Below are 16,309 nucleotides of genomic sequence, written 5' to 3' on the forward strand. Positions count from 1 at the left end.
CTTTGCATGTCATTAGTGATAAGTATCACTGACATGCAAAGCCGGGCCCAAGATGGTCGCTATCTCCTTTTAGGTGTCACTAACTGGTGTTAGCGACAGCTTGATAATAGGGAAATAATTTTATCTCCGCTTTCATGGTTTTTAAAGCCAAAAAAGCGGAGATAAACCCCCTTGATAATATGCCCCACGATTCCTTGGGGGTTTCAGCTGATAGGGCTTGGTATTGTGTTACATGGTAATTTTTCCATGAAACGTCAGAGGGTCGATGTAGGGGTTCTAGAAGAGGTGATAAACCATTTAAGCCTCATGAACAAGCGCATGGTCTTTTAAAGATTTCTGAAGTACTCGGGGCGGCGGTGTGTGTGTGCCCTCTTTCAGGAGCGGGCGGGGGGGCACTGCCAGCAACTTGCCAGGTCAGGTAGTGTTCAACACGTGCATCACCCTTTCTCTGCCTGCTATTGCGCTCCATGCTTCGGAAAGGTAAGAAAAAGAACGTGCATTTGAGTTTGAAATGTCCGATCCTGCAGCAGCACACTTCCAAAGCCCACACATGACAATAACCCGATTCAAGGCCCCATTCACCCGTTTTTCAAAAAATAGATAACACTCCAACAAAGTAAGGTTATAAAACTTTATTAACTTTTAACGATAATGAACAGAACAAAAACTAAAAACATTTAAACATTTATTAACACAAAAAGCAACAATGGTTAGAAGCTGTCTTTTGTGCGAATAGTCCCAAGGCAGCACAACGTGCAGAGTTCTGGACGGCACCCAGGTGATGTCGCCTGGGTGCCGCACTGGTTTAGGGATCCTACAATGCTGCTCCGAAAATTGGCGTGGGGCGTCCCGGGTGGGGCGGGGGGAGGCCTCGTCAGTAGCGGTCTGTTGTGCGAATAGTCCCAAGGCAGCACAACGTGCAGAGTTCTGGACGGCACCCAGGTGATGTCGCCTGGGTGCCGCACTGGTTTAGGGATCCTACAATGCAGCACAGAAAAACAGCGTGGGGCGTCCCGGGTGGTGCGGGGGGAGGCCTCGTCAGTAGCGGTCTGTGTCCAGTGTCACATGGCTGACACAACATGTACGACAGGCACCCAGGTGATGTCCAGTAAACTGCCGCACTGGTTTTGGTATCCTACAATGCTGCTCCGAAAATTGGCGTGCGGCGGCCCGGGGGGGGGGGGGGGAGGCGGCGTGAACGGGCCTCCCCAGGTGGCGGCCATTCAGCTGTTTACCGCCCGCTCTTGCGACTACAGCGTCTCGCTCACCATGTAGTTGAGTTGTTCCCACTCTTGCGGTGCAGCGATAGGCGGCTGCCACATGACTCTTAAAATGGCGGACGGCTCTTCGGTTTTGGGCCTGGTCCACTGAAATGGCCCTGGGACACCTTGGAAGTCGGATGCTTGCCTGCTAGGGCTTGGGCTCCATTCTCGAAAAGCGTCCCCTCAGCCGTGAAGATTGTATAAAAGTCTTGGGGGCTCCCGACTCCCGCAGGCTTTCGGTGGGGAGCGGCTGCCATGATTGCTCGCGGAATGACCACGACGGAGCCACGAGATGGTGGTGCTCTCATGCTGACGCCAGCTTCAGTCTGAATGATCCAGAAACAAGGTGGGGCTTTCATCGTTTGGGAAAAAAAAATGTTCTAAACCAATGAAAAGTGTTATTTTTAGGTCATATGACCAAGCCTTCCATCTTTAGGAAACCAAAAGTAAAATGAACCAATGAAAAGTTTTATAAACAAGTCACATGACCTGTTATGCGACATAGGGCTACAAAAAGCGTAGAAAATCCGTTGGCACGTGAGGCGGCGTCAGTAGCGGACCGATGTGCGAATAGGCCGAAGGCAGCACAACGCGCCGAGATCCGGATGGCACCGAGGTGGTGTCCAGCAAATTGCCGCACTGGTGTGGCCATCCTACAATGCTGCGCCGAAAGACGGCGTGTCCAGCTGAATTGCGGTCACTGTTGCGGTACAGTGACTCGAACGCGCCGAGATCCGGATGGCGCCGAGGTGGTGTCCAGCAAATTGCCGTACTGGTGTGGCCATCCTACAATGCTGCGCCGAAAGACGGCGTGTTCAGCTGAGTTCCGGTCACTCTTCCGGCACAGTGACTCGAACGCGCTGAGATCCGGATGGCACCGAGGTGGTGTCCAGCAAGTGGCTGCACTGGTGTGGCCATCCTACAATGCTGCGCCGGAAGTCGGCGTGGGGTGCCCCGTTGGCTTATGAGGTGATGTCAGTAGTGGACTGATGTGTGAATAGGTCGGAACCAGCACAAGGCGCCAAGATCCGAATGGCAAGTCCTGGATGTTGAGTGCCTCAGTTGAGATTTCTGAGCAGTGCTTGTAGAACTGTCTGAAGCTTATTTGCACCTGCTGCAGCTTCACTAGGTCCGGCGGAACTTGTTGCTTTTTCCTTTCTGCTTCTTTTCCTACAATGCGTTTCTTCTGAAGACACGACCAGGTCCCTGAATGTGTGCAGGGGGACGCTATTGAATGAATGAACGCGCCGAGATCTGGATGGCACCGAGGTGGTATCCATCAAATTGCCGCACTGGTGTGTCCATCCTACAATGCTGCGCCGAAAGTCGGCGTGGGGTGCCCCGTTGGTTTATGAGGTGATGTCAGTAGCGGACCGATGTGTGAATAGGTCGGAACCAGCACAAGGCGCCCTGCACTGTTGAGCCTTTTTCAATGTCTGTTTTTTGTTCTTTCCCTTCCATCAAAAACAAAACAAAAATACAAGGCGCCAAGATCCGAATGGCAAGTCCTGGATGTTGAGTGCCTCAGTTGAGAGTTCTGAGCAGTGCTTGTAAGACTGTCTGAAGCTTATTTGCACCTGCTGCAGCTTCACTAGGTCCGGCGGAACTTTTTTCCTTTTCCTTTCTGCTTCTTTTCCTACAATGCGTTTCATCTGAAGACACGACCAGGTCCCTGAATGTGTGCAGGGGGACGCTATTGATTGAATGAAAATGGCGGCTTGACACAAAGCTGACTCAAGCGTTACTGTTGGTGCTATACAGACAAAAATTGGTTTTCAGTTTGTACATTCTTCAGGTTTTTTTTTCCATCCAAGTCTGATTGAGAGTTTGTAGAAAAATGGCTTCAGATTTTCCACATACTACTCTTCAACATTCTTCCTAAATGTAACAATGTGAAACTCACTAGGAGAACGGCTGTTTCTGTTTCCTTTCAAAATGCTGCCACCAATATTTTCTGAATGGAAGACATCATCTTGTAACATAAAGGGCCGAAAGGGGTTCTGGTCTGGCCGATGGTTGGTGGAGACATTTTGACTATATCTTGGACCTGCCCGGCCTCGCCCAAAATGGCGCCGGTATAAATGGGACTCGTAACTCTTTGCCCGCAAATGTATATCTAGAAAATGTTATTGTAAGTGGCCCTGTCGTATTTTAATTACAAAATGTACGTCCACCGATACCGCAACTGTTAGACACCTTTGTTCTTGTCACCTAATGGCCCGCTCGTTACGTTCTTCTACAGTGTAAATGTCTCCTCATCATATACGATTTGAGTTTGCTCCGTGGCCGGCCCACGTGGTTATAGGCCCGTATTTGTATACTGACATTTTCACAATAAAGGTTTTTAAAACAAAACACGGTAGTAGTATTTTCATTTGTAAAGTTTTTACTTTTAGTGACTGTTTTCGAATCAGTAAAAGGCAAGTGAAATAAAGCAGTCCAATTACATGACGGATAAAAGGTATAATATGTAGGAACGCAGTAAAGATAAATGGTCAAGGGCAGTTGTGTTTTTCATGTCTGCAACATAAAGTGATCGATAAGAATCTGATAATCAGGCGTATCGGCGACTAAGACAGCAGGCCGAATCTCTTTTACTCAACGGCTCCGTCATGGAAGGAAGAAACGCCCTTTTTCTCGAAAAAGGAATATATTTTACTTGCCAGACAGTTGTAAATTTTCCGGGAAAGTACATTAGCCTGGAATATTATAACATATGTTTGAAAAAAAAATATTGTTCGAAAATAATAAAAAGCGTAATTTTTAGGTCATATGACCAAGCTTTTCATCATTAAATTAACAAAAGTAAAATGAACCAATGAAAAGTTTTATTAACAAGTCACATGACCTGTTATGCTTACGTTACGCGCTGCGCGCCGCGCCTCGGATCACTTCCGGGTGCGCTAACGCGGCGTGTCATAAAACGCATTACGCGACAACGTAGGTCAAGAATATAGTCTAAATGTCTCCACCAACCAGCGTTCAGAACACAACCCCTTTCAGCAGTCCAGAAAGTTCTGTTAAATGACAACAGAGGGGACAGGCAACAAGAACCATCAGTCAAAGAGGGGAGGGCAAGTTCTTCTCTTCCGGGTCATGTTGGGGCGCTACCGGAACTGATCGAATTGGTAGTCTACAGTGTTTCTGGATGTTTCAGACTAAAGCTGGCGTCAGCATGAGACCACTACCATCTCGTAGCTCCGTCGTGGCCATTCCACGAGCAATCATGGCAGCCGCTCCCCACCAGAAGCCTGCGGGAGTCGGAGGCCCCCAAGACTTTTGTAGAATCTTCACGGCTGAGGGGACGCTTTTCGAGAATGGGATCCAAGCCCTAGCAGACAAGCGTCCGACTTCCAAGGTGTCCCAGGGCCATTTCAGTGGACCAGGCCCAAAACCGAAGAGCCGGCCGCCATTTTGAGAGTCCTGTGGCAGCCGCCTATCGCTGCACCGCTAGAGCGGGCGCATCTCAACTACATGGTGAGCGAGACGCTGTAGTCGCAAGAGCGGGCGGAAAACAGCTGAATGGCGGAAGAGGCACAGTGTAGCAAAAGCGGGCGGAATGGCAACTAAAACGATAAAGGGGCGCCTCACTACAGCTTGTCTTCAGGTCAAACGGATTGTGGGACAAGGTCCAGAATTGAAGAGTCATCAAAAGGCAAAAAGTACCGCCGGACCCCGGGAGCCGGCCGCCTATGTCGGGGGCGATCTCAGGCTACACCAGTGCTATAAGACTTGGGGAGGGTGTCGGAGCCAAGCGTCTTCTCCGAGTCCATGGCCATCACAGCGCCCCTCAGGGGCCTCCGTCAAGCTGTTTAGGAAGGTAACATATCATATTGTTTTCTAATGCAGTCAGGTCCACAAACGACACTCACTTACTTTGAGAATAGTGAAGCTGCAGTAGGAGGAAATAAGCTTCAGACAGTGTTACAAGCGCTGCTCAGAACTCTTAACTATGGCACCCAACATCCAGAACTTATGCTATTTGAGAATGGTAGTGACATCGAAGCATCTCGGGGACCAAAACCATTAACGTACTTTCACGTATGAAAATCTTACTTGGGGAGGGGGCAGGAGCGAAGCGCCCCCTCCCAGTCAGCGCCACCACACCGTATGTTGAAAATCTGAAGCCATCGTTCTACAAAGTCAACCAAACTTGGATTGAAAAATCTAGAAAAATGTACAAACTGAAAACCAGTTTTGGTCTGCATAGCATCAGTAACAACGCTTGAGTCAGCTTTGTGTCAAGCCGCCATTTTGATTCAACAAAGCACAGGCATTGAAAAAGGCTGAAATTCAGAACTCTAAACTATGGCACCCAACATCCAGGAGCTTGCTATCCGGATCTTGGAGCCTTGTGCTGTTTTCGATCTATTCACACATCGGTCCACTACTGACATCATCTTATAAACCAACGTTATGTAAATAGTTTTTTAATAAAATGTTTTACCCTATTTCTTTGCTGGTGTGTTGTCTATATTTTTAATATTTGCATAGGGTTTGTCATTATTTTGTGCGGGATGGGTGATGGAGCCGAGCTGTCTTGCAGCCCTCATGGTGTGGAGCTCAGTTCATCTCACTATTTTCGTATTTCTCAAGAAGGGTTGTTCCTAATATTTCTATTTTAGCGAGGTCAAAAAGAGATCCAATTAGTGGCCTACTGATTTTGCTCGATTACTTTTATTTTTTTACACGATTTTTCACTATCTGCAAAGACTAAACAGAGTATTGCGACTTTGTGCTTGTTTGTAAATAGAGAATGATCCAAAGAGAACCAATTCTAAAACAGTAAATGCTTGGACAACAATCAATCAAATGGAGAGACAAGGAGGTACGACGGATTACAACGGGGGTAAAGGCCTGCGTTAACTACCCTTCTGTATCTGCAAAGAGAGAGTACTAACAAAGGCAAAAGAGGGGAGGGGGGGGGGGGCAGCGTTCAAAGCACATCAGCGTGCATAAATACGAAAATGTTTTTATCTATCACGTACTTGACATTTTAAAGCTTTTCATATTTGCTATTAAAAAACCAATGAAATTCACAGAAAAAACCATAGGTTATAGTGGATATATAGTTAGGAATTTGCATTTACAAAACCTTGAAAATTCAATGAAAAAACCATAGGTTATAGGCCATATATAGTTAGGAATTAGCATTTACAAAACCTTATTTTACTCGCATAAAACCATTGAAATTCCATATATAGTTAGCTAACTATAAGCGCTAACTATATATCGCGCACCCGCAATCCACTGCTGATGATGTCACATATTACATCATTCATGACATGGTCAGTGACATCACTGATGACATCACTGATGACATCTCAAATGACATCACTGATGACAACTCAAATGATATCAATGATGACATCTCAAATGACATCACTGATGACAACTCAAATGACATCACTGATGACATCTCATTTGTCATCACTGATCACATCACTCATGTGATAATACAATGAACCTCTTCAGACTCTAATATAACCTTACATACACTCAGTATAAACAGACACTCACAGACTGTCACTCATCCATGGACTTACTCACACACCTAGTCAGTCATGCAAAGAATCAATCACACCTCCATTTCCTCAACTATACAGTTATACACATCTTACTTATTCAAACATATAATAACACATATTTACTCTCTTATATAATCCCTGATACAAGCTCACAGTGATCGATACAGCCACTCACACATTCACTGGCTCTTATGTTCAGTTATTTATATATCTCAACTCTCACATGTATTGTGTTTTACATACGTACTTACTTGCACATGTAGCAATGAGAAATCCATTCACTCACCAACACACCCATGCACAGTCAACCGCTCATATAGCTGTTTCCACATGCACTCTTGAACTCATACTCCTAGTGAATCAACTGCTTACACATCTATGCACAGAGTCACGCACCTCCCAGCCACCCACACACACACTCAGCCTCCCATTCAAATATTTGGGCAACCAATCAATAACCCATATGGCTACTCTTATAGCTACTGATCAACACATGCAGCAGCTTACACAACAACAAACATACTGATGCACGAATTAAGACAGTTTAGTCACTAACCCATGTACTCAGTGAGACACATTTAATCACTCACTCATACAGTCAGTCATGCACCTACTAAATTCTTCATCCAGACACTTATACATCCACTCATTCTTCAATATGTGAAACATATTTTAACTTTACAGAAACATACAGTCACTGGATGTTGTAATCAGTGATGTCATCAGTGATGTCACTGACCATGTCATGAATGATGTAATATGTGACATCATCAGCAGTGGATTGCGGGTGCGCGATATATAGTTAGCGCTTATAGTTAGCTAACTATATATGGAATTTCAATGGTTTTATGCGAGTAAAATAAGGTTTTGTAAATGCTAATTCCTAACTATATATGGCCTATAACCTATGGTTTTTTCATTGAATTTTCAAGGTTTTGTAAATGCAAATTCCTAACTATATATCCACTATAACCTATGGTTTTTTCTGTGAATATATATATATATATATATATATATATATATATATATATATATATATATATATATAACACATATATATATATATATGTACATATATATATATATATATATATATATATATATATATATACACACAACAAGGTGTGTTGAAGTATGAGTGGGTGTACGAGTGTCTTCACCTCCAGCTTTGCAGGTCTTTACCTCGGCTGGTGGGAGGAGCAAGTTGTCAGAACTACCAGACAGTACAAAGACCTTGTCGTCCTCTGGGCCAGATATATAGACAACAGCTTCTGCATTTGGCATGGCAATGAAATCCATGCACAGGAATTTGTAACCTGCTTAACGACAATTCACTCAATTCACTCAAGTGAAACTAATACCAACATTATTGAGTTTCTGGATTTTAAACTAGAGATCAAGAACAATAAAATAACAAGTAAACTATATAGAAAAGCGACAGTAGGTAATAGTTTATTGGATGCTCAGAGTTACCATCCAAAAAATCTCATTCACATTATTCCGTATGGTGAGCTGTTGCGAGCCAAAAGAAATTGCAGTACAGAAAAGGGCTATTCCATGGAGGAACAGGTTATGATCGAGAGGTTTTTGGCACATGGGTATATTAGATCTATCATCAATGATGCCACCCAGAAGGTAGCTAAACTTAAACGGTAGGACTTACTACTCCCTAAAAAAGAAAATGCGAAGAAAGATGAACAAATACATTTCATCACTACTTACCATAATCAAGCTTGGGAGGTACGAAGAAGTCTCCAAAAGTTCTGGGAAGTGTTAAAGACTGATGAAGATCTCAAACAAAGTGTAGAAAATCATCCATCACTTACATTCACAAAAGCTAAGGAGCATATCAACAAGGCGGTGATAAAAAATTATCGCGGCTTTTGCTGCTGTTTTCAGCCGAAAAGCGCCGATAATTTTATCGCAATATTAGTAAGGTCACGCTACCGTGTGAATCCTTACTTTAGTGTCCTTTCCTGTAACGCCCACCTTTGCATCTCTAATGAGATGCAAAGTGGGCGTTCCAGCGTAAAATAACTGGAGAAATGTCGCTAACCGACATTTCTCCAATTATCAATGGGCACGCTAACAACCAGAGCAATAACAAAAGTAGTGCTATCCTTGGTTATCACTACTTTCCTTACGCCTGCTTTTCCTTTGACTATACAATGTTAGTCAATGGGTTGTGGATTATAGGGCTGAGACCACCCAGCCCTATCAACAAGGATATCGCCGTTTTCCATGGAACATCGCTGGAAATCATTGCTATCTCAGGAATAATTATCGCCATTGTGCTATGCATTGGTAATATGGCGCTAGCAATGCGATAATTATCTGCGACAGCAGGCAATAAACTTCCCCATGCTGAGGGTTGTCAGCGATAATTATCGCTGCCGCTTGTTGATATGCCCCTAAGTCTCTAAGAGACTCACGTAGTAGGAGCACTATTAAAGAAGTAAAAAAACAAGTGGTATGCAAGGCTTCTTTACCTGCAATAAATGTAAAGCCTGCAAATTCAGTCAAAGTTGCAAAACAGTAAAAATATGCAACAATAAGCCAGCATTTAAAATTTTGAAATATCTAACATGCAATACCGAGTATGTCATCTATGCTTTCAGATGTCCCTGCAACTAATTTTATATTGGAATCACGATTCATAGAGCAAAAACTAGGATTTTGGAGCACTTGCGTGCCATCAAATAAAATGACAAGCAATATCCAGTAGCCCGCTATTTTAGCTTGAAACACAACCAAAATGCCAATCTTCTTAAATTCTCTGTCTTAGACTGTATACCCCAAAGAGAGAGGGGAGGCAATCGGACATTAGAATTAAGAAAGTTAGAGTCAAAAATGATTATTATATATAACACCAGGTACCCCACAGGCTTGAATTTGGATGAAGAGATGTCAGTTCACTTAAGATAAATAAGAGTACCATTAGCTGCACCCGTACAGCATCAATTGTTTAAAGGTTTTGTAGTAGTTTTTTATTTTTATTTAGTACTAGCAGCCCGTCCCGACGTTGTCCGGGTATGAATTGCTGCCGGCCAGTAGTATATTGTTTTGTAGGATTTCGTTTTGATAGCATTTCTTATCTGTGACAGGCCTGTGAAACGCTCCGATTCACAGTGCACTGCTGATGCACTTAAGAGTGCGCGTTCAGTAGTGTGTGAACTCGAGTTTCCCTACTTTATTTTTCCTTGCAATATTATATAGCGTAAACTCGACAACATGGCATGAGCACAATTTACATTACAGAAGAACACATTAATTTGAGGTAGGCACAGGGAGACAAAGCGATTTGCCTGGAATCACAGGATGTTGAGCTGATGCCGAGATTCGAACGTAGCTCCCCAGCTCTAAAGTTCGCAATTCTAGAACTTGTGGCGGGAGGAGTGTCTAAAAGTGTATGTCGGTGCTGGCCATCAATGAGAGAGACCTGTGCATTTTTCAAATGGGTGGTGAAAAAATATGAGTATGTTGCTGGAGATGTGGGCCGCCGTGCCACCAATGTACTTACCGGGGGAGGGTAAACACCCATTATTCCGCAACTTTCTTTCCGCATACCATCACTCCGCATACTTTCATCACGAAAGTACCATGACTCCGCAATTCCATTATAATGCATGGCATTACATTTTATATGCTTTTACCACACATACATTTACAACGAAATTAGTTGTAAATGCATGAATGGTAAAAGCATGTTTTTTTATGTTTGTATAAGGTAAGTATGGGTATAGGGGTATATGTTTTGGGGTGTTTGGGTATTTTAAGGGTTCAGATAAAGTTTTGGGTTATGGGGTACAGGGGTAGTTTTAGGGTTTAGGGATAGGTATGGGTTTTGGGGTACAGGGGTATTTTTAGGGTTCAGTGCTAGGTTTGGGTTTTGGGGTATAGGGGTATTTTTAGGGTTCAGGGCTAGGTTTGGGTTTTGGGGTACAGGGGTATTTTTAGGGTTCAGGGCTAGGTTTGGGTTTTGGGGCACAGAGGTATTTTAGGATTCAGGGGTAGGTTTGTGTTTTGGGGTACAGGTTTATTTTTAGGGTTCAGGGCTAGGTTTTGGTTTTGGGGTACAGGGGTATTTTTAGGGTTCAGGGGTAGGTTTTGGTTTTGGGGTACAGGGATATTTTAAGGGTTCAAGGCTAGGTTTGGGTTTTGGGGTACAGGGGTATTTTAGGGTTCAGTGGTAGGTTTGGTTTTTGGGGTACAGTGGTATTTTAGGGTTCAGGGCTAGGTTTTGATTTTGGGGTACAGGGGTATTTTAAGGGTTCAGGGCTAGGTTTGGGTTTTGGGGTATAGGGGTATTTTAGGCTTCAGGGGTAGGTTTGGGTTTTGGGGTACAGGGGTATTTTTAGGGTTCAGGGGTAGGTTTGGGTTTTGATGTACAGGGGTATTTATAGGGTTCAGGGCTAGGTTTGGGTTTTTGGGTAGAGGGGTATTTTTAGGGTTTAGGGATAGGTTTGGGTTTTGGGGTGCAGGGTATATTTCTAGGGTTAAGATGGGTTGGTGTTTAAGGGTGTTGGGGTATTTTAAGGAGTAAGGGTGGGTTATGATTATGGGGTGCAGGTGTATTTTAAGGGAGCAGGGTGGGATTAGCACACAATATGAGACATGGCATTAAGGGCGGAACGTATCACAAGCCCCCATCGTTTGTCACGCTCCCAGCACACGCCCACAGCACAACGCAGACATGCCCACAAGGGACTACTTTGCTGGCATGGTTCTTTTACCTTTTAAATGTATATGGTGGGCGTCTGCATAGCCTATGTCCTTCTGCTGCAACTGCCCTTCCCAACGCTGTATTGGGTGTTGTGATTGGTGTTGTGGTTCCTGAGATTACCTGTCTCAAAGGTTTGGGCTCTCTCTTTATTATATTAGTATAGCAGCCCGTCCCGACGTTGTCCGGGGGCAATGAGGCTTCCAGGTAGCAGGATCTCCCTTACTTTGCGTCAATTGCCCCCGGACAACCTCGGGACGGGCTGTCCAACAGAAATATCTTCGGGTCTATTGGGGTTCTTTGTTTTGCGGAGGGATGCTTCTCGATGACAGACCATCCGGGAGGCTTTTTGCCAAACTCATTCCTTTCTGTTTAAGCCTCACTCTGATCCTTGCCAGCCTGCTTCACGAACACATCCTAACTTCCCAACCAGCTTTCCCCTCCCCCTAAACATACGCACAGTTACAGACCTCCCTACTACACATTTTGTCCGTCTTATAAAACCCCACAGTTACAGACCTCCCTACTACACATTTTGTCCGTTCCGCGAAGTTGTCCGGGGGCAATGACGCTTCCGGGTAGCAGGAACTCCCTTACCTTGCGTCATCCTCGGGGCCGTCTCAGCCCCACGGCCCCACGCTTCCAGGTAGCAGGAACTCCCTTACCTTGCGTTATCCTCGGGGGCCGTCTCAGCCGAACGCCGCATTACTTTTCTTCCCCACGGCTCCGCACTTCAGTGAACCGGGTGTAGGTTCCACTGCGTCTCAGCTCCACGGCCCCACTGTCGCCGCCGCTCTCTTCCGCGCTCCTCCCGCTGAACGCAGTGTTACTTTTCCCTCCCCACGCCTGTCCGCCGCTCCTCCTTGTGCTCCTGGTGATGTCAGCACGTTAGCGCACACGACGGCCGGCGCTACTTCAAAGGGACTGCTTTTTTTTCTAAGGTATATTTTTGAAAGAACGTATTTTTGGGGGTGTATATAGCCTATGTCACTCTGCAGACCCTGCCAATTCCAATGATGTATTGGGTGTTTGGATTGGCGCTGTGGTTCCCGAGTTTACCCGCCTCAAAGGTTCCCAGTTCTTACTTTATAATAGTAGTATAGATTCAGTGTACAGTAGTTCAACTTTGAATGCAATTATCATTTGGTTTGTTGCAGGATACTGAAGCCGAGTGCAGGCAAGCATATTTACCTTGCAAACTACTATAAGGAAGTCATGTATTATCAAGATTAATGCTGCTCACTGGAGCTTTATAACATATATGTAAACAACTCGCTGTTTTTGTGTTGTATCATTATTATCCTCTGCAGTTATCATGAATTTAGTAACGAAAGGTCAAGTAGTTGATTGGTTCATAGATTTGAGGGTACACAGTACAGTCACCCACTTGGGTTGAATTGAGTGTAATGTAATTGAATTGGGTTTACAGAGAGGTAAACTTATGAACATGTCCAATGCACCTTGTTTTGGGTTTATTGTCATTGAATTTGAAACAAACTTGCGTTTTATATTTCACTTGAAACATTGTATTCCTATAAGTTTGCTAAGACAGTTGAGAACAGTTTTATTAGCTTTGCATTCAAGCTCTGGCATAATTACTCTGCTTTAATTTCGAGTAAGAATGGTATTGTCTCATATTACAAAGTTTTGAATGAAAACTTTATTGAATGCACAAACCATGATTAAGTATGGGTGAATTTTGCAGATTTGCAGTCCGCAAATTTGCGCAAACTTGCAAAAAAATCAGCGAGTTCGCACAAATAGACTGTTTGCTACTGTCTACAGTAAGTGCTACCTCGTTGGGTAAATGTATAGTGCTTTTCCTATACTACAGCTGCGTAAAGTGCCAGAAGAGTTGTCTCCAGTGACCATGTGTGTGTTACTATGCCATCGCGCCGAAGGGTGCAGGGGTCCCTTGAGTGAGCTGTCCATCATAGTGGGTAAATGGCGGGAAGATGGTGCACACCGCTAGTGTGTGGGCGGGGCCAAACGGGCAGGGCTTCTATGCGAGTTCACATGCCTCTTGTGTGTATAAAAGGTCAGAGACCAATCAGAGCAGCAAATGAGGAGAAAGAAGCCCCTGGTCACAGGAACTACACAGGGATTGCGCTCGTGAAAGTCAAGGATGCAAAGGCCTCCATCCAACATCACAGCTAATTTTCCACTGTAGATATGGGGAGAAAGCACACCTGCCCAGCCTCGACAAAGCTCACGATTGTTTTTGGGCTGATGAATGCGTTACTGAACTTGAGCTTCAACTCGGGCACCTGCTTTATTTATATCTGTAAGTGCTTTCTGTTGAGGTTTAATTTTTGTGAAAGGAGCATCGTGCCAGAATGAACCCTGCTCTTCATATTTATCCAAGAAGACATCACCGGTTTGTGGGGTATCTCTACTTAACTGCCCAAAATCTGCTTGCAAGCGGATTTGCAAATTTTTGGGCAATTTCGCAAGATTCGCGGATCACGAAATTGGATAAAATCAGCAAAATCCGCGAGTGGAACGGATTTTGCGCCCACGCTTAACCATGATAGTATGTTTACTATGTTTATGGTGTTGAACTAAAATGCACACTGTCACTTTAAAAGTATGATTATTCACTTGAAACCTTGCCCGTGAACAAGGAGTGAGTTCAAACTCATAACCTCGCTTAGGGACTCTTGTTGTGTTGAATAAACACGTCTTTTTCATCGTGGCCGCTGCACCAGTGTGTTTTCTTACGAAGAGGATCTTTCACTGGATTGTGTATATATAATTTTTTATTTTTTTATTTTGCCCAGCAATTCTCTCTGAACAGAAAGAGGATAGGCATTCTGGGGTTCAGTTCATAGTGGCAATTTTATATGTGTAGTTATAATTGTAGCTGCTCAAATAAAATTGCAAAAATGAATGACAGACCAGAGTACTTGCCTTATTTCTGCTCAGGAAAAATCTTTTAAAATATTTTCAAAGAGTTTGTAACCAAAGCGGAACACTGGCACAGAGGTGGAAACAGTTGTGTGTTAGCAAGGGATTCAAAGAAAATATATTTAAAATAACCAAATAAACTCAAATACCTAAATAACATTTAAATATTAAACAATGTATGTGAATATTAATTATTTACATATTTATTTTACAATACAAAATTAACAACAGACCTAAAATAATAATTAATTTAATTTACTTCCCACCCTATACCCCTCCAAACCTGCTTTAACATTACAACTTTTCTTACAAATATTACTAGCAGTTATACTAACAATACTGACATCTAATATTATTACCTTTACCAATATAGTATATCATTCATCAAAAAACGATATTAATAAAGCTATATTTAAGTAATGGTATTTGATAAAATAATATTATGTAAAATAAAATTATATTCTAAAATAACAATATGCTTAACCTCTATATTCCATGACGCAACATGTTTTCACTAAAAATATTCTTAAATCAATATTCAGATATCAAGGTATTAAAAACTCTATATTTTGTGCATGCATCATTCCATTACTAGTGGATTGTTCAGCAGCCTTTGACTCTTTTAATTTCATGTGCCTTCTATATTAATTAGAATCAGTAATTGGTTGGAATGAGTTGAATGAGTATGGTTTGTTTCATTATAGAAATATAAGAGCAGTTGCGTTGTAGTATATAGGTTTGTGCAATTGTGCAATTTTTTTCATGAAATATTTCTCAAATGTACACAACAATTTCAGTGGTATCTTGCTCAACTGTTTTACCCAGAGTGCATCTTTGTAAAGTAATTACAAGGCAAAATTGTGTGATTCTATTTGAAAACTGTGAATTTTGCTTAACAAAAAACTGCAAATTTCAGAAATTTCATTGACATAAATAAAATGTCACCCTTTCCTTATCACAAGTAAGGCACACTTTTATTGGGACCAAGCAGGCTCATGTATTGTAGGCAATAGTTGTCTTATGGCACTGAGCTCTCACTGATCTCTGTATGCATTACAAATGAGAAGAAAGTAAACATATTAGATTAACCCTTTGACCGCGGCGCAAATTCTGCTGCGGTGCTGGGGAATTAATGAGTGGGCGTATTTCGAACGGCCCCCGGCTGTCCTCCGTACATGCCCTCTGTGGCATCGGACAGCCGGGGGCCGTCCGACACATGCAATGGGTTAAAGAATGCTGAACAGAGATCTAGCAATGCGCCTCTGAAGGCATGCTTGCTGAATGGAATACACTCTGTTCATTCTTTTTGTTTGGTAATTTTGACACCGGCTCTCCATGGAACTCCAGGTCAATAGGACGGTGGCCACCTGCTGGGGTGTCATTAGGACTCTGAAAAGAATCGTCCACTATCTTTCCCCTCTGGCACGGAAGCAGGTTGTGATCGCTCTTGTTGGCTCAAGGCTCGACTATTGTAATTCACTTTACGCCGGGGCCAACAAGGGCCTTCTGCAGCACCTGCAGGTTGTACAAAATGCGGCGGCGCGTTTTGTTCTGGCCCTGCCTTGGCTGTCCTCTATGACCTTGGCTAGGAAGAATCTCCATTGGCTCCCTATTCCCTCCAGAGTCCTGTTCAAACTTCTCTGCCTCACATATAGTGCTCTGATGGCAGGCCCAGCTGATGCCCTTGGATCTCTGCTCACTAGGTATGTTCCGAACAGATGTTTACGCTCGCTCGAGCTAAACCAACTGGTTATTCCGCGAGCTAAGAAGGCTAGATGGGGGAGCAAGGCCTTCTCCATCCTGGCACCCCAGATCTGGAATACACTTCCCCTGGAGATCAAATCATGCCTTCACTTGATCTCTTCAGGAAAGCGTTGAAAACTTGGTTTTTC

Source organism: Lissotriton vulgaris, chromosome 3_2, assembly GCF_964263255.1.
Source record: "Lissotriton vulgaris chromosome 3_2, aLisVul1.2, whole genome shotgun sequence".
Classification (NCBI taxonomy): domain Eukaryota; kingdom Metazoa; phylum Chordata; class Amphibia; order Caudata; family Salamandridae; genus Lissotriton; species Lissotriton vulgaris.